Here is a 19,975-nt window from a genome sequence, read left to right on the forward strand (position 1 = left end):
ATGACAAAGTTGTCAATAAAGCAGCAACCTAGACATTATCAAACTTCAGATAAGTTATTTGCTATGCATCCATAGTGCTTGAAGCATTTCCCCTAACCCCATGCATAATCCATCATAGTCAGTCCTTCCTGATCAATACTGCTTTGAGTCTGCCAGACATTGGATTCTTCAGAAAGACTAAGGGAGGAGAGGTGGCTGTTAATTTCTTAGATCAAACATCATTCTGATGTTTATATCAGAAAAGAATAGATGACATCCTGGGACCCTACAATTGTTCTGGCAGAGTTGTAATACCTCTCCCCTTAAAAGGGGGGCTAAGCAGGGGGTTGTACTAGAAGACCTCCAAGGTCCCTTCCAACTCTGTTATTCTATTCTATTCTATTCTATTCTATTCTATTCTATTCTATTCTATTCTATTCTATTCTATTCTATTCTATTCTATTCTATTCTATTCTATTCTATTCTATTCTACCCTACCCTACCCTACCCTACCCTACCCTACCCTACCCTACCCTATCCTACTCTATTCTATTCTAAAAGAAGGTGAACATGCATAATGTGCATGGTCACATTATGGGCAACAACATAGACAGATGTAGAATTTGTATCACACCATTTGTAAAAGCTGTGGAAGTTGCTTGAGAAAATTGCATGGAACTGTGCTACGTTATTTCCTTCCCTGAGGCTCTGGCTCACGACTCGACTGAAGAACTGGTGGCCACCTGGGATAGGGCGGCCGCTGGAGCTTTAGACCGTGTCGTGCCTTTGTGGCCTCTGACCCGGTGCCAATCCCAATTGGCTCCCTGGTTTTCCGAGGAGCTGAGGGAGATGAAGCGCCGGAAACGATGCCTGGAGAGCAATTGGAGGGCCAGCTGTTCCAAATCTGACCGAACATTGGTGAGGTCTCATATTAAGATCTACCTAGTGGCGAAAAGAGCGGCAAAATCTAATTATTTTTCTGCTCTTGTTGCGTCAACAGATAACTGCCCAGCTGCCCTGTTTAGGGTGACCCGCTCCCTACTTCATTTGGGAGCATGGGAAGACCCCCTGCAGGGTAGGGCTGAGGATTTTGTGTAATACCTGCATGATAAAATTGCTCAGATTCGGGAAGGCTTGGACTCCGATTGGGTAGGTTCAGATGGGGTGATGGAGGTGGGTCTTGAGAATGTTATCTGGGAGGAGTTTGACCATGTGATTCCTGAGGACGTGGACAGGATTCTGGGTAGACTTAACGCTGCCACATGTTTATTAGACCCGTGTCCCTCCTGGTTGGTGCTGGCCTCCCGGGCGGTCACATGAGACTGGCTCCAGGTGATTATTAACACTTCTTTGAGTGAGGGTTTCTTCCCCTCCGTCTTGAAAGAGGCAGTGGTGAGGCCCCTCCTCAAGAAGCGTTCCCTGGACCCGGCTGTATTAGCGAACTATCGTCCAGTCTCCAACCTTCGCTTTGTGGAGAAGGTTGTTGCGAGTGTGGTGGTGCGACAACTTCCCCAGTACCTGGATGAAGTTGTCTATCTAGATCCATACCAGTTGGGCTTCAGGCCGGGTTACAGCATGGAAACGGCATTGGTCGCATTGGTTGATTATCTCTGGAGGGCTCGGGACAGGGGTTGGTCCTCTGTCCTGGTCCTATTAGATCTCTCAACGGCTTTTGATATCATCAATCATGGTATCATGCTGCACCGGTTGGAGGGATTAGGAGTGGGGGGCACCATGTTGCGGTGGTTCTCCTCTTTCCTCTCTGACCGTACGCAGTCTGTGTTGGCAGGGGGACAGATGTCGACCTCGAGGCGCCTTGTTTGTGGGGTGCCGCAAGGGTTGGTCCTCTCGCCCCTCCTGTTCAACTTTTATGTGAAGCCGCTGGGTGAGATCATCCATGGTTTTGGGGTGAAGTTCCATCAGTATGCTGATGATACTCAGCTGTACATCTCCATCCCGGACCACCCCAATGATGCCCTTGACGTGATGTCCCGGTGCCTGGAGGCCGTGCGGATCTGGATGGGGAGATACAAGCTCAGACTCAAACCCTTCAAGACCGAGTGGCTGTGGTTTCCGGCATCCTGGTATAGCCAGCTGGTTCCATCGCTGACTATTGGGGATGAGATTTTGGCCCCCTCAGAGAGGGCTCGCAATTTGGGTGATCTCCTGGATGCACGGCTGTCTCTAGAAGATCATGTGACAGCTGTGGCCAGGGGGGCTTTTTATCAGGTTCGTCTGATTCACCAGTTGCATCCCTTTCTGGACCAGGACTCCTTGCACACGGTCACTCATGCCCTCGTCACTTCCCGTCTGGACTACTGTAATGCTCTCTACATGGGGCTCCCCTTGAAGAGCACTCTGAGGTTCCAACTGGTCTAGAATGCGGCCGCACGGGTGATTATGGGAGCGACATGGCGCACCCATGTAACACCTCTCCTATGCGAGCTGCACTGGCTCCCGGTGGTCTTCCGGGTACGATTCAAGGTGCTGGTTACCATCTTTAAAGCGCTTCATGGCTTAGGACCTGGGTACTTACGAGATTGCCTTCTGCCACTGATAGCCTCCCACCGGCCAATACGCTCCCACAGAGAGGGACTCCTCAGGGTGCCATCAGTCAAACAATGTTGACTGGCGACCCCCAGGGGTAGAGCCTTCTCTGTCAGGGCACCTGCCCTCTGGAATGAATTGACCTCGGAGATACGTATGATCCCTGACCTACGCACCTTTCGCTGTGCCCTCAAGACATCATTGTTTCAACAAGCTGGGCTGGCTTACACATGAATTTTAATGGTTTGTTTTAGTTTTTAATAATATTGGGGCCAAATTATTTAATATGTTTTTAAACTGTTTTTTAAATTTTAGGGATATACCGTATTTTCCGGCGTATAAGACAACTTTTTAACACATGAAAATCTTCTCAAAAGTCGGGGGTCGTCTTATACCCCGGGTGTCATTCTCCTGTAACCAGGCAGACCACCCCGAAAGGCTCTGACAAGCCTTAAATGGCTCTGACGATCCAAGCCCTGACGATCTGCTAATCAGGCAACTCAGTTGGGATTGCCAGAGCCATGGAGAAGAGAAAAACTTTTCTCCTTTCACATGGCTCTGACAATCCAAGCCCTGACGATCTGCTAATCAGGCAACTCAGTTGGGATCGCCAGAGCCATGGAGAAGGGAAAAACTTTTCTCCTTTCACATGGCTCTGACGATCCAAGCCCTGACGATCTGCTAATCAGGCAACTCAGCTGGGATCGCCAGAGCCATGGAGAAGGAAACAAGTTTTCCCCCTCCAGCTTGCTTACCTTAGCTTCTTGCCTTGCTTCGCTTGCCTTGCTTCGCTTGCCTGAATCCATTCCATCAGCAAGCAACTCCCTGCCTGCAATCAAGCAGGCAGGGAGTTGTGGACTTCAACTCCCAGAATTCCTCAGCCAGCAAAACAAAACATTTCCCCTCACGCTTGTAATACAATTACTAAATTTGCAGATGATACAACAGTGGTGGGACTGATCTCCAGGTTGCTTTCATAGTGTGGAGACAATAATTTGGTCCTTAACACCAATAAGACCAAGGAGCTTATAGCAGACTATAGAAAGAAGAGATCAGACATCCAGCCCTTGCTTATCAATGGAGACCGATTGGAGCAAGTGGCCAGTTTTAAGTTTTTGGCTGTTATCATAAAAGAGGACTTGACCTGAGGCACTCACATTGCATCACTGGTCAAAAGGGCCCAGCAGAAATTATACTACCTGAGACTTCTCAGGAAACAACAACTTAATGAGAAACTGCTGGTGCCCTTCTACCGCTGCACCATAGAGAGTATTTTAACTTACTGCATCTGTGTCAGCCTCCACTTTTTCATTGCTTGCTTGCTCGGCTGCCATTGTAACAGGGGGAGGGGGGAGCTATTCGAATGTCTGGGAGTGGGGAAGTGAGCTGGTGGAGAAAAGAAAGTTTTCTTCAGCGTTTTCTTTGAAGCTGATAACTACTCAAGGTCAACCGTCATGGCATACCAGGAGGATGGCACCATCGGACGCTGCACCCCACATGACCCCTGGGGGGGAATGTGGATTGGATAATCCTGACTGGACAGTTGGGGGAACGGTTTTAGGGATGCTTTCTATATGTAATTTTCGCGCCTATTGCCTCAGACCTTGCTTTTCTTTGGTTGCATTCAGTTCAGTAAAAGTACCTTTCTCTATGAAAATGGAGTCGGGGTTTTTCTTTCTTGAGTACTGAAATGAGGCACAACTGACATTCTGTGTATGGTTTGCCAATTGCACAGTGGCAGATAGGACAGCACTCCAGAGGGTCAGTGTCATTGCCCAGAGGATTATTGGTTGCCCTCTCCATTTTAGGAAGAACTTTATTGCTCCCACTGCCTTAAGAAAGTTCAAAACATTCTTAAAGATCCATCTCATCCTCAGGACCCTTTTTTTGAACTATTACCATCTGGCAGATGGTACAGGTTAAGAAAAACAAGGGCAAATAGGCTGAAAAACAGCTTCCATATCAGGGCAATAGCCATACTGAATTCTATGCAGGGGTGAAATGCTACTGGTTCGGACCGTATCACTCGATCCGGTAGCGATGGAGGCGGGTGGTTCGGAGAACCAGTAGCAAAAATCCCTGCCCCCACCCCATGCCCAGCTGAGCTGCACAAGCATCAGAAAAGCCTCTGATGATTTGCCTGATCGTCAGAGGCTTTTTTTCTTTTAAATGCCTCTGATGATCCAAGCTGAGCCGCGTGATCATCAGAGGCTTTTATTTTTTTACTTTTAAAAGTATTTTTTTGGCCGAAAAAAAAATGCTTTTAAAAGGTTTTTTTTAAGAAGCCTCTGATGATTGCGTGGCTCAGCTGGGCATTGGGGGGGGGCAGGGATTTTTGCTACCAGTTCTCCAAATCACCCACCTCCATCCCTACTGGATTGGGCGATCCGGTCCGAACCGGGAGCATTTCACCTCTGCTTCCAGGAAGTTTACAAATATTGCACAACATAGAGAGTGTGTACTACCCAAGATTCCGAGAGGGAATAATGACCAGTTTTTTTTTTTTTTTTTTTTATTGAAAAGGTTTTCAAATACAAATTTTTCCCCCTTTCCCCCCCCCTCCCCCCCCTCCCTAACCCCCCCTCCCCACCCTTCCCCCCCTGTGACTTCTTCGTAACAAAAAAAAACCCTAATTCATAACAGATTACTTACTCCCTCCTCAAAATACTGACCTTTACTTACTAAAAGTATTATAAATCCCCCTTTATCCATACATTTCAGAAAAGAAGAAGAGAAAAAAAAAACCAAAAAAAAAAAAAACAAACACATTATACTATAACTATTATAAAATAACTCTAATTTAGCATAATAGTGTTTTATATCTATGCATTATTGCAACAATTCAAAACCACCTTCCACTTTAAAACTATACAATAAGTCCTACTTTAATAACATTTCAAAGCGGGCTCCCCATAAAATCTAATTTAACATTTATTCCACTCTATCCATTTCCTCCACTCCCCTAAATGTATCACTTAAAAATCCCTTTTCTTAAACTAATCAGTCTGTAGCTAGCTTATTCACCCACTGTCTTACAAATTTACCATACACAACAATTCTTGATATCTTTAATTCACTGCCCACACTACTTAAAAATATATATATATATATATATTCCATTATATCTAAATAAAAAAAGAAAAGACAATAACTTTAAATTTATAGTCCATATAATATCTTCTTGAAGTCTTTCCACTGGATTGTTAAAACCAACATCCATAATAGGGTGACATAGCTTGCGGATGCAACAGTTTATTCAAGATCTCCAATCATATCTGCCCCCATCAGTAGTAAACATCTTCTTATATATATAAAAGTAAAAACAACCACCCGAGTGACATTATAATTGTATTCCATATAATAATAATTGTGGGTTTCATCAGGATTATTAATTTCCATCATCGTATTGGGTAACAACCCGATCTTCTGCATGTCCCAATGTGATTCTCTTGCCTTATAATTCAAGATAATTATAATATATTTATCAACACAAAAAGAAGTTTCAAAGTAGATAATTCAAAACCATCAATTTGAGGCTCTTTCCATGTCCCAAAATTACGGCAATGCAGAGATCTGCCACTATCCTCAGGATGATATTGACCAATATGTCGCCTCCTCTATGTTTTCACATAATCATTCATATTTTAAAATCACTGGCTTCACTGTTGCTTGGGTTAGAAATTTCTATTTTTGTACAACCTATTTCTTTTTTTGTTTTCTTTTTGTGGGTTTGACCTCCATCCTAATTTTTTGTGTCTCGCATTTCTTTTTTATCCCTTGTATATCCTCTAATTGGTTTCCATGCTTGTCCTTGCCTTGATAAGTCATCACATTAAAATCAGATGGCACTTCTCTCAAATTTGTAGATAATCCAGCTGGGGTATCCGATAAATCCAAAGGCAATTTATCTGGTACAGTCTCTGTCTTTAGTTCCAGCTCCTTCTGCTTATCCTGTATTATATCTGAAGACGTTAAATTCATTTTCAACCTATTTTGATAAAATTCTTCCGCTCTTTCAACAGTATTTAACTGGTATCTTTCTCCTTGATATCTCAATATAATACCAACTGGGACGTCCCACCGGAATTGAATATTTCTCCTTTTTAACTCAGACACCAGAAAGCCAAATTTCTTCCTTTCCATTAATATCTTAGGTGGGAGTTCCTTGTAAATCCAAATCTTTCTTCCATACAATTGCAAATTAGAATTGAAGGAATTTTGCACAATTTTATTCCTAATTTCTTTATCTGAAAAATAGATTACCACATCTCTAGGCAATTGCCTTTGCTTGGCAGTCCAGGAGTTTATTCGATAAGCTCTGTCAATCCTACAAAACACTTCCTCAGGTTGAATCTTTAAAATCCCAGCTAGAAATTCAGAAGATATTTTCCTTAATTCATCTCTGTTATTTTCCTGCAAACCTCTAAGTCTTATTGCATATTCTGTGAAATTATATTGTATCTTTAGAACCTCTTTTTGAATCCTCTGTTCCAGATATTCTACATTACCAGACTTTTGGTCAGCATCCATTTTAGATTTTTCTTCTGAACTATAATCCTGAATATTTAACAAATCATTTTCAATTTTTTGAATTCTATTGTCCAATTTATCTTGAATTTCATCCATTTTTGACTCTAGTAAATTAGTATTTGTATCCAACCGAATCATGAATTCTGACAATTTTAAAATTTTTTGCTGCAAAAAGTCAAACTTGGATTTCACCAATTCCTTAGTTTCCTGCTTAAATTTTTCAAGTTGCTGATTCACAATCTCATCCCTTCTTTCAATCTCCTCTAAGAGAAATTCTATTATATTAAAATCAGGTTTCTGGGACTGAAGAATTAAAACTTGTTCCTTTAAATTCTTAGTGGGGGAATCCCCCCCACCTATTTGTTTGTCTGACTTCACAAGCCTCAGTGCCATGTTTCCGCCTAAGCAGGCTTTGTTAGAAGAAGAAAAAAAAAAAACAAGACAAAAGACTTCCAGCCAGCAACACTCAAGCCTCCAGGGAAAAAAGAGAAAAACAAAAACAGGAGCGGAGTTTTGTCTACAAATGTAGCCAGTGGTATTTATTCCGCTACATTGTAATAATAAAAAACGGAAGAACTTTCCCTCTCAAACTCTTCTCCAGCCGCGGCAGACGCCATTTTAAAAAGAAACTTTTTTCCTCTTTCTCTTCCTCTATTCTCTTAAGTAATTTTTAAAAGATAAGTAAAATACTTGCGCTTCAGTATTACAGGTCCAGCTCACATTTTCTTTGAGTAATCTGTCAAATTCGCAGGCTTGCTTTTGACGCCTGGCTCTGCATTAGCAGAGGTCTCCCAAAGCCCGGAGCAGCGGCTGGGGATATGGGGCATCTCATCCGCTCCATCCCAAAAGTAAAAGAAAAACTTTTGGGACTCTGCAGAGAGTTCTACCCACCCCTGCCGGCTCTATCTCCGTTTCCTCATGGGAACGGAGTTTTTTCGAGCCGCCGTTCCGTTGTGAAGGCGGCTCTGACAGGCAGTGGAAGCTGACGATCCCAAAGGAACGTCTGGCGGCGGCCAGCAGCAAACAGGAAGTCAATAATGACCAGTTTTTATTCTCAGTTTCTTTCTCATGATGTCTGATGCCATTCTCCCTATATAAGCCACCATTGAAAACTCAAGCGGAAGAGAGTTTTCATCCTGTTAGGTCTGAAGATATTGTTTGTATCTTGCAACAAGTAACAAACCTCCTTTGTGTTAATGAGTGAAGATTTCTCCATCCTTTCAATGAAGGCAGAATGATTTGAGCAAGATAAGAAGAATGCTCCTTTGCCAATTAGAATTCCATTGAATAGCCCACTAAAATGGCAGGCTATTAGCTTAAAAAAAAGAGCAAGGCAACCAGTGGAAACTGAGGGTTGGAGATACACAACTTCAGGATCAGACGTGTCCATATCCTGTTCTTTCAATAAAGCATTCAGATCTATGCACACTGTCTGTTTTATTGGAGGATAGGTGGGTTTAGCTGCATGTCAAGCTGCACACAGACTAACGTGTAGTGAGGACAGAACAAGTATGTTTCTTGTATCTCAAGCTTCTGTGGCCACACCCTATTCAGCATGCTCAACCCAGTGGTGAGATTCAGTCGGTTCTATCCGGATCGTGCGAACCGGTAGTGGTGACTGCGGGAGGCTATGCCCACCCGCCCAGACGTAATGTGTGACTACTGTGCATGCGCAGAAGGAGCACTCACTTTTGCGAACCGGTAGGGAAGGTAAGTGAATCCCACCTCTGGCTCAACCCCGTTCTTTTTTATCACAATATTTGATGAGCTGTGCTGGAACAATGGTTAGAAGGCAGCATTGGCAGCTAATTATGTGGACTGCCAGCAGTTCAATCCTGACCGGCTTAAAATTTACTCAGCCTTTGATCCTCCCTAGGTCAGTAAAATGAGGACCCAGATTGTTGGGGGCAATATATGGTTTCTGTAAACTGCTTAGAAAGGGCTGTAAAGCACTGTGAAGTAGTATATAAGTCTAAGTGTTATTGCTACCGTGTTTCCCCGAAAATAAGACATGCTGTCAGCATCAGCTTTCCTGCTTTAGCTGCCATAAGAAACGGGGAGGGATTAGGTATGGAGCAGAGGGGGGGAAGAGAGCAGGAGGGGGTTTGTCTTTGTAGGAGGGTACTTCGGGGGAAATCGAAACTACATTTCAGAAGGGGATGGCCGACCAACTGTCCTGACATTCCTGATGGATGACGCTGCCAGACGTGTTGCCACCTGACCTTTGGAAGACCTTTAGATTGGCTGAGAAACTATAAACACGAGGGGGGGAAGAAGCTTAGTAGATGCATTTCGCGCGTTTTGATCACTTCCAGCTTTTCACTGGGATGTTAATCTTTTCATATCCAGTAAAAGTACCAGATTCTTCAAAATGCTTGAGTTTGGGGTTTTCTTTCCTGGATACTGAAGGAAGCATACCTGACATTAAGCTGGAAGTCATCTCAGTCATCCCGGACAAAACCCGAGGGGACTGAAAATCCAAAGTATGTCAGATCGTGGGAGTGATGACGAAGGGAAGATGGGGGCAGCAAGTTCAACCGCCCTCCAGTCGGAAAGAGAAACTGTAGAATGGCTGGAAAAACTCCGTTTGGAACCGGAGGAAGCTAGATGGTCCAAGGGTGTGGGCAGACTGCCGGACTGGGGAGAGAATCCCCGGGGAGTGACGACTTCCAGACCCCGGAAAAGGGAGGCAGTGTGGATGCAACAGCAGAAGGAACGTCTCATGATAGATCAAGCCTTGCAGCTTATCCGTGATGTGGAAGAAAGCAGAAAAAACCGTGAGTCTTTTGAAACTCCTGTGGAAAAGGGGGAAGCAGACCCCAGGGGGGAGGCAGAAGAGACAGCCTGCGGGGGAGAGGAAGAGTTTGAGGAGGGAACATCCCAGGCTTCGGCAGCTCGAGGAAGAGATGCGGCCGGCCAGAGAACCCCAGCCCTGCAGGCCCCCCCCCCGCAGACGTAAAAAGCCAAAAATCCCCCCCCTTCCTGGAAAGTTTGATGGAAATCCTAAAACCTTGGGATTTTTCCTGACCCAAGTGTGGAACCACATGCAGGATTGGGGGGAGGACTACGAAACAGAGGCGGCTAAAGTCAGAAGCGTTGCGAATGCCCTAGAGGGAGTGGCGGCTGAGTGGATGGTAGTTCTCCACAATAACAACTCCCTCCTGCTGAGAAATTACAACCAGTTCATGAGGGCCCTTAGAAGACGTTTTGAAGATCATTTAGCTGAACGAAAGGCGAGACTCAGAATGAAGAGCATTCAGCAGGGCCGGAGGCCGGTGGCAGAGTATATCCAAGAGTTTCGTGAACTGGCACCTTATATGACAGGCTGGTCAGAAATGGCGCTTTTGGAGAGTTTCAAGGATGGATTGAATGATGAGATATATCGAGATTGCAGGAGCATGGGGGTCCCCGATGATTTGGATAGATGGTACATAGTAGCTGAGGATGTGGAGATCGAGCTGAAACGGAGCGAACTCCGAGGAAGGCGGATGGGGGACCAGTCATCCTCTCTCTACCGTAAGGGGGCGGCCAAGATGACTGGCGGGAAGACCGAATTCAAACCCAAGTCAAAGCCCTTCACCTGTTTCAAATGTGGGAAGGAGGGTCACCGGGCGGCCGAATGTCTCTCCAAACCACCGCCAAAAGCCACCGGGGCCAGCCAAAAGAAAAGCGATAAAATACCCGCCAAAACCCGCGGCACCGCCCTGAAAGGAGAAGTCATTGAGTTCACTCCCCGGAACCAGCGTGAGTTGGGAACTCCGACCAACGATGACGACAGCGAGACAGACTCCGACTCGGACACCGATGAACGGGTGAGTCACACGGAAGAACCCTTACTCATCCCCGTAGAAGTAAGGGTGCCCTCCACAGGAACTCACGCGCAATTGTTAGCCCTGTTGGACTCGGGGTGCACTAGGTGCATAATTAGCCCCAAAGTAGTGGAGGAAATGGGACTGAGACTGAAAACGTTAAAAAGACCCATTGCATTTTGTCAATTAGATGGATCGATTGCAGGGGGGGGCCCAGCTAGTTTTATGACCGAACCCCTCGAACTACACTTGGGGAATCACATAGAAAAGCTCAGCTTTATTGTAGCCCCTGGCATGGAAAGGCCCCTAATTCTAGGACTGCCCTGGCTTCGAAAATGGAACCCACGAGTAAATTGGAAAACGGGGGTCCTGCGCATCCGTACGGCAGAACCACCTCCCGAAAAGGAAGGCCCCTCCCTAAGGGACGACATAAGACCAGAAGGGGCCGCAGTAGCCATTAACTATATTGAGGGAGAAGAGAAAATTCCGAAGGAATATTGGGACCTCAAGGAAGTGTTTAGTGAAAAAGCTTCTGATAATCTGCCTCCCCACAGGGCCACTGACTGCACCATTGAAATACTCCCAGGGGGTGAAGCTTCCCAAACCAAAAATATACCCCATGACACCTCGAGAATTGGAGGAATTGCGAAATTTTATTGACAAAAACTTAGAACGGGGATTTATCGAACGAGCCAAACCCAAGGTAGCAGCGCCAGTAATGTTCCGCGAAAAGAAAGATGGATCCTTCAGATTAGTTGTTGATTATAGAAACATGAACGCCATTTGCGTGGAAAATGTCTATCCCCTCCCACTTATGAAGGACATGTTGGCCCATTTAGGAAAGGGAAAAATTTTTACCAAACTTGATTTAAGAGAGGCATACTACCGAGTGAGAATAAAAGAGGGAGATGAATGGAAGACAGCATTTAATTGCCCACTGGGGTGTTTCCAATTTAGAGTACTCCCTTTTGGACTACAGGGGGCCCCGGCCGTATTCATGCAGTTGATCAACGAAGTGTTGCATGAGCATCTATATAAGGGGGTGTTGGTCTATTTGGACGATATTCTAATTTATTCTGACAACATGGCCGACCATATAAGATTGGTTCGAGCGGTCTTGAATAAACTCAGAGCAGCTGAACTCTATGCCAAACTTTCTAAATGTGAATTCCATCAAGACAAAATCGACTATCTTGGATATCGTATATCGCATGAGGGAATAGAGATGGACCCGGAAAAGGTCCGGGCAGTAATGGAATGGGCCGCACCGCGCACCCGTAAACAGTTACAGAGTTTCTTAGGGTTTGCTAACTTTTATAGACAATTTATCCCCTCTTTCGCAAAAATCGCACTGCCAATTACAAACTTGCTCAAAACAAAAGGGGAAATAAAACCCAAACCCTCGAAACCACTAGAATGGACTATGGACTGTCAGGCCGCTTTCGAAAAACTGAAACGGCTGTTTGCAGCTGAACCTGTGCTCAAACACCCCGACATAGAACAACCTTTTGTAATACAAGCGGATGCTAGCGACGTTGCCGTAGGAGCGATACTCTTGCAAAAGAATGAGAATGGAATATTACAACCCTGTGCTTACACATCCCGTAAACTATCTGAAACAGAAAGGAGATGGGCCATATGGGAGAAGGAAGCGTTTGCAGTTAGATGGGCGCTGTTAACATGGAGACAATTTTTGGAGGGGGCAAAACATCCTTTCGAGGTGTGGACTGACCATAAGAATCTAGAAGCATTAAAAACACCACGCAAATTGTCACCCAAACAGGCACGCTGGGCCCAACATTTCAAGCGTTTCAATTTCACTTTACGTTACCTTCCTGGGGGAAAAAATTTCATGGCAGACGCACTTTCCAGATTGCCACAGTACAACAGCATAAAGAAGGAACTGGTTCAACCAATGATCCCCTTAACGCAATTGGCAACACCCGTCACTACCAGAGCGCAGAGTAAAACCGATCCAGAACTCTCAGGGGATTTACTCGAAAAGTTACGAGAAGCACTAAAAGTTGACGAGTGGTTTAAACTCCACTCGAATGAATGCACACTTCGCGATGGACTAGCTTGGGTTGGATCGAAATTGTATGTTCCGTCCACATTAAGACCAACCGTATTGAAATATGCGCATGATGCCAAAGCCGCAGGACACTTTGCGTTTGTCAAAACTTTACATCTTGTTAAGAGACAGTTTTGGTGGCCTGCACTAAAAAAGGACATACAGACATATGTGGCTAGTTGTCCAGTATGTGCCTCGGCTAAAAGACCTCCAGGAAAATCCCCTGGATTACTGCAAAGTGTGGCTAGACCGAACGCCCCATGGAAGGAAATATCTATGGATTTTGTGGTGGACTTACCCGACAGTGAGGGCTGCACTGTCATTTGGGTAGTAACTGATTTGTTTTCTAAACAAGTACATTTCATACCTTGCTCAAAGATCCCTTCAGCAAAAACCCTCGCAAAGTTGTTTATTCGGCAGATTTACCGACTACATGGGTCTCCTAAAAGAATAATTTCTGATAGGGGTGTGCAATTTACTTCCAGTTTCTGGAGAGAATTTTTAAGATTGATAGGCTCCGCACAGGGGTTGAGTTCCAGTCACCACCCTCAGACAAATGGTGCTTGTGAAAGAACCAATGGGGTACTCGAACAATACCTTAGATGTTACGTGAATTACCAACAGGACAATTGGGTAGACTTGTTGCCATTTGCAGAAGTGGCGTATAACAATTCTGTGCATAGTAGCACCGGATTCACCCCTTTTAAGGTTGCATCAGGCCAGGATTTTGTACCCATTCCCGAGTTACCTCAAGAGGATCCTCAAAATCCCTCTTTGATAGACTGGATAGAACAATTAAGGAGCACCTGGACAGTGACTCGTAAGGCATTAGATGAGGCACACCGAGCTCATAAGGCACAAGCCGATAAGAAAAGGTCCCCAACTCACATTTACAAAGTGGGGGATAAAGTTTATTTGTCTACCAAATACTTACAAACCACCCAGAGGTCTAAAAAGCTGGGGCCTAAGTATGTAGGACCATTCCGTGTGATCAGACTGATAAATCCAGTGACAGTTGAATTAGAATTACCAAAAACTTTGAGACGAATACATCCTGTATTTCATGTTAGTTTATTGAAACCTGAACACTCATCTCCCCTAAGGGTTGATCATAGCAACCCTCCAATTCCCATCCTAGTAGAAGGGGAGCAACATTTTGAGGTTAAGGAAATCTTGGACTCTAGAAAACACCATGGTAAAATCCAATATCTGATTGCCTGGAAACATTTTCCACTATCTCAGGCTGAATGGGTAAATAAACGGGATGTCCGAGCTCCCAAGAAAGTTCAACAGTTCTATGCCAAATACCCTGATAAACCTTGATCATTGTATATATTCTGTTTCTCTTTCTCTTTTTCCTTTTAATTAGGACTAACGTCTCTTCTGCAAGAGGGGCCGAATGTCAGCATCAGCTTTCCTGCTTTAGCTGCCATAAGAAACGGGGAGGGATTAGGTATGGAGCAGAGGGGGGGAAGAGAGCAGGAGGGGGTTTGTCTTTGTAGGAGGGTACTTCGGGGGAAATCGAAACTACATTTCAGAAGGGGATGGCCGACCAACTGTCCTGACATTCCTGATGGATGACGCTGCCAGACGTGTTGCCACCTGACCTTTGGAAGACCTTTAGATTGGCTGAGAAACTATAAACACGAGGGGGGGAAGAAGCTTAGTAGATGCATTTCGCGCGTTTTGATCACTTCCAGCTTTTCACTGGGATGTTAATCTTTTCATATCCAGTAAAAGTACCAGATTCTTCAAAATGCTTGAGTTTGGGGTTTTCTTTCCTGGATACTGAAGGAAGCATACCTGACACATGCCCAAATAATAAGCCCAATTGAGCTTTCAAGCACACACGCTATAATAAGCCCCCCTGAAATTAAGCCCCCCCCAAAAAACTTATATGCATGTGCAGCAACCATGCAAACAGCATGAGGTGAGGCAGCAAGGGGGGGGCAAATGGTGGGGGAACATGCCCCACATGCACCTGCCATCCACCTGGAACTGCCTCACAGAGGCCGCTCCTGCAAACCGTAGCTTGCGCACCCCTTCTCTTAGTGGTGGCCGCAAAAAGTGGCCGCAAACTCTTGCCAGCCCTAGCCTTGTTGACCTGGGGGAAGGGGTACTGGCACCGGAGCTCCAAGCAGTGGACGGTGCAGGCTGTCTGCGCAGACATGAAGTGGGATCGGCATGGCTGGTTCTTGCCCGCAGCATTGCCAGTGAGGATCAGGTCAGAGCCGCTGCCACTGCTGCTGCCACCCAAGATCAGCAGGCCAGATTTGGTGAGCCGGACACACTGCTGCCACTCGGGAGAAGAGAGAGAGGAGGCGCTGCGAGAGAGCCCATTTCTTACTTTCTTCTCCTCCTGGTGGCAGCAGCATGTTCAGCTCCCCAAATAAAGGCTTGCCAATCTCGGCTGCGAGGGGGAGTGGTAGATGGGGAGGGGTGGAGAGGCGGAGGCAGGGAAGCAAGAATTCTGCTGCTCACCCAAATCCCAGATCTTCCGTTTGCCCTGCAGGCTCTTCAAGAGGAAGACGATCAAGCCAGTCTGTGGCTTTTGCAATCCAAGCCAGCGCTTCTTCATCTGCTCCCCTTTCCTGCCCCCTGGAGCCGAAGCAGAGAACAATAGGATGGCTGGGAAGAGTTTAAAAGAGAGAATCCAAGGTGCTGGTTCTCAAGTTACACACCACTGGGGGGAGGGGGGAAAGGGGAGCAGGAGAAGAAGTGATGACATCAAAGCACATGAACTCCTTGAGATTTAATATATTTATCCATGTTTAGAAAATGATTTAAAACACATTTGCCCTAAATGATATATTGGTTCATGGCAGAAGTGGGAGTCACATACTGTAACAACTGGTTCAGCCAGAACCGAAAATATGAGCGCCCACAGTAGCAAAGACACACAATTATATAGGATAGTGGCGGGGCAGGTGGGCAGGTCCAGCCGCTGGTCATAACTACTGGTTTGCCCGAACCGGCAGCAGCCCACCACTGGTTCATGGACATCTGACCATGATGGTTTTTCCACTTAGTTTTTGTTTCAGTTTTAGGAGAAGTGGTGGGTTGCCCTGGTTCACACTGGTTCTATAGAACCAATAGTAAAACTGGCAGGAGGCTCCGCCCACTGACCCTGACATCATCAAATGCTTGCGCAGAAGAGTGCACGTGCGCATGAGCAAAGGGAGAGCGCATGTGTGGCCCCGTTGTGAACCAGTAGTAAAGGTAAGTAAAACTCACCCTATTTAGGGGATATAGTGGATACGGAGTTTTGATTAAACTCGCCCAATTAATGGATATAGTGATTTTGAATTAACTCATAGGATTAACGTGTATTGTTGGGCTGTTTTACCCATCAAATTTAGAACATTGGGTTCTGGATAGAACCAGGCGTTCAGTTGATAAAGTCCTTTCTCGTGTTAATATTCTGCAAAGAGAAGAGATGTAGACTGGGAATTATGCTTTGCTGAATCACTGCCTTAGATCTCACCCGAGAGTCACCTTTTCAGAGGGTTACATTCCCCCTCTCCATTCTTTTGGGTTTGTTTCTGTCTAAAAGGATGCAAATGACCAGCTGTCTGCAAGGAGTATAAATCCTTCCATTCCCCACCATCCAGTCAGAGCTGAAGAAGCTTCTATGGATGAGAAGCGAAATGTCTTCAAAGAAAAAACAAAAAAGTCCAGTTGAAAAAGAAGCTTTGGGACAACCATGACCTGGATGGCTGAGAATATCCATAGATGTATGGCTAGCAAAGAACAGATGAAAGGAAGGGAAAAAATAACAGTGCTCCAATTTACCCCAAAGGAGAGCAAACTGGAGCTAGGCCCCTCACCCCATTTCTGCAACTCCAAATGATCACAAAGGACAACCTCTGGTGCAGATAGCAATCTTCTCAAATCCCTGATGGGAAATTTCGCTGAAACATAATGACAAGAGAAGCAATAAAGATCCTCACCCATTACAAACTAGGCCATAATTAAGGCCCATTCTCTATAAATTGTGTATGCAGGCTGAGGATGACAGGATCGGCTTTCCCACAATACGATAGGTTGAGATTGGCCAACCTGTAGGTTAAGCTCAATAATCAATAGGACAGTTCCAGTGTTACTATAAAGATACAGGGGTTGTCATGCTGTAGGAAAGACACAAGGAGGCAATCAAACATCAGAAAACTGTAACAGGAGACATTGAAACTTTATTTGCATGGACACACATAGGGTTTAAAGACGCTACCAAGACTGTTGCGGCTGATCTCTGAAAGACTGATGAAATCACCAAGCTGTACTTGGTGGTATAAAGGAGAATTGGATCAATCAGGAAAGCTATAGATTGACTTGGAAGATGTGGGAGAGCAGAACACACGAGGGAAGGTTGCCAAGGCGCTGTAGAAAAGGATCTTTGGTTCCATCACATTTCTTCTCTTCTTTCAAGTGTGGGTAATGTAGTGGACTGGGAGGCCCCCAGAGCAAGTGACTCGGATGTTCCTGATCTCACTTCTCCCTTGGTACTTGCAAAAAATGGTCCTACGGTGGTTACTCTTGATGCAGATGGTGATCGGGAACATGGTTTTGCTGGTCTGGTTGCCATCCAGTTTCTTTCCTCCGGAGTTGCAGATGGCGGTCAGCCGTTCACTGCTGGCGTGGATGAAGGTATTGCTCCGTTGACATTTCAAGCCCTTGCGGCGCATCATTCGGTTGCAGTAGTTGTGGTCATTCTGAAGGTCCGTTTTGGGGTCGTCCATATGCCTTCTGAGAAATTCTCTATATGATGAAGCTTTGTGGCAGAGGAAGAAGGAAGTAGCTGGGAGACAGAGCAGGAGAAAGAGAGCCCAAAAGCAGTAGGCCTTAAAAACCATGGCTCAGTCCTGAGACAGTAGCTGCAAAATATGAAATAAGAAAATAAGATAAGAAATAAAATCAGAGTCGTGGTGATGCAGTGGGTTAGAATGCAGTGCTGCGGGCATACTCTGCCCACAGCCTGGAGTTTGATCCTGATTGGCTCAAAGTTGACTCAGACTTTCCAAGGTCAACAAAATGAAGACCCAGATTTGGGGGGGCAACCAATGGTGGGATTCAGCCAGTTCGCACCTATTCGGGAGAAAGTTGTTAACTTTCTAAGCAGTTCGGAGAACCGATTGTTGGAAGAAATCTTATTTTGTTTTTTTCCACTTTACAGGGCTAATCCTGTAAGGAAGGCAGGAAGGAAACATTCTGGTGTTGTTTCTAACCTAATCTTTATTGCCCTGCTTACAGAAACTGCTTCTCTGGTTAACCTTATTACATTGTAACAGCTAAGGTGAAGCGCCCATCAACGTGAGTGACATTGAGTTGGCTATGCCCACACGGTCACATGACCACTGAGCCACACCTACCTAGTTGGTCATTAGGGCAGAGAACCGGTTGTTAAATTATTTGAATCCCACCACATGCTGTAAACTGCCCAGAGAGTGTTGTAAAGCCCTATGGAATGGAATATAAGTCTAAATGCTATATATAGTAAGAGGTATATCTATCTATCTATCTATCTATCTATCTATCTATCTATCTATCTATCTATCTATCTATCTACCTACCTCTTACTCAGAAAGCAAAGAAGTATGTAGTTGTGTTGAGAAGGCATCACTTAACTAATAGACCAGATTCCCCTGTTCTTGACGTATAACATCTTTTCACGAGCATAACATCTTTTCACTCTCTCTGCTTTTTATTTATTTGGTAGAAGTCTATCCTGCCTCCCTTGATTTTTTAAGCTTTATTTTACACTTTTCATTCAAGAGATCAAGTACGCATAAACAATACCTTTTTCTCCCAATTACCCCTGTAACAACTCTTGAGATGTTCAGGTTCGAGCCATGTCCAAAAATGCTAGCTATTCCTAGAAGCCTGGCACTCAAATTGGCCATCAATAGACACATAGACATAAACAACATCTACATACTGTGCTGAGAGGCAGAGGCCATAAATCATCCATTGAGCTTCTGTGGCTGAGGTGGAACTAGAATTGGGTCCTCCAAGTGCCAGTCCAGTATCCAAACCATTCCGCCCCCCTGAGGTCAAACACAACCCTGATGCAGCCCTCAATAAAATTGAGTTTGACACCCCTGCTCAAAATTAATATACAGTATGGGAGTTCTCCTTCCCAGCATATCATTTTTGAAGCAATAGTACAGTAGTCAGAAAAGGAGCTACCAATTCTGAGTGGCCAATCTTGAAACAACCAGGAGGGGGCAGCAAAATTGTGGAATGTTCAGTATCTCTTTGTTGCCATCTAGTGGCTATTTGGAATTTGGCAATCCAGATCTTTTAGACCTAAAAATCATTTTGATTGATTTTTGAAGAATCAAGGATAAGCAAAAGCTGGAAATCTAGCTGGCTTGCTATGCCAAAAGATAGAATTTGACCCAGCTGAAAGAGTGAAGGAATCTCTATGTATTTATTATTATTTATTATAGGCTCCCAACGCCCCTGGATTCTCTTGATGTATAAAACTGGGGAAAAATACCATAAGAAAACGTAAAACCACACAGACAGCCCCAACTAAGAACAATACAGGTAGTTCTCAACTTACAAAGTTCACTTAGTGACCATTTGAAGTTACAATGGCAGTGAAAAAAGTGACTTAGAACTATTTTTCACTCTTACGACTGTTTTGGCATCCCCATGGTCATATGATCAAAATTCAGACGCTTGGCAACTGACTCATATTTATGACGGTTGAAGTCTCCCAGGGGCATGTGGTCACTTTTTGTGACTTTCTAAGAAGCAAAGTGAATAGGGAAACCAGATTCACTTAACAACCATTTTACTAAGTTAACAACTGCAGTGATTCACTTAACAATCGTGTCAAGAAAGGTTGTTAAATGAGGCAAAATTTGTCATGTATGTACCCTAATGTTCAGCCAAAATGTTGGAGATGTGAATGTTTGGATGCTACGTATTATCATGTTTGGTGGACCTGTAGGAAAGTTAAGGCTTTTTGGATAAAAATTTGGTGGGTCATGCAGAATGTTTTGAAGAAAAAAATTCAATTTTCTCCACAACTGTT

At 44.8% G+C, this 19,975-nt stretch overlaps 1 pseudogene; it reads right to left on the reverse strand.

Annotated features, from left to right (window-relative positions):
• Positions 1-17,109: 17,109 nt before the first annotated feature.
• Positions 17,110-17,804, reverse strand: LOC132711430 (ribonuclease pseudogene; annotated as a pseudogene).
• Between the last annotated feature and the right edge of the window lie 2,171 nt (positions 17,805-19,975).

This window comes from Pantherophis guttatus, chromosome 4, assembly GCF_059756535.1.
Source record: "Pantherophis guttatus breed Tessera chromosome 4, ASM5975653v1, whole genome shotgun sequence".
Classification (NCBI taxonomy): domain Eukaryota; kingdom Metazoa; phylum Chordata; class Lepidosauria; order Squamata; family Colubridae; genus Pantherophis; species Pantherophis guttatus.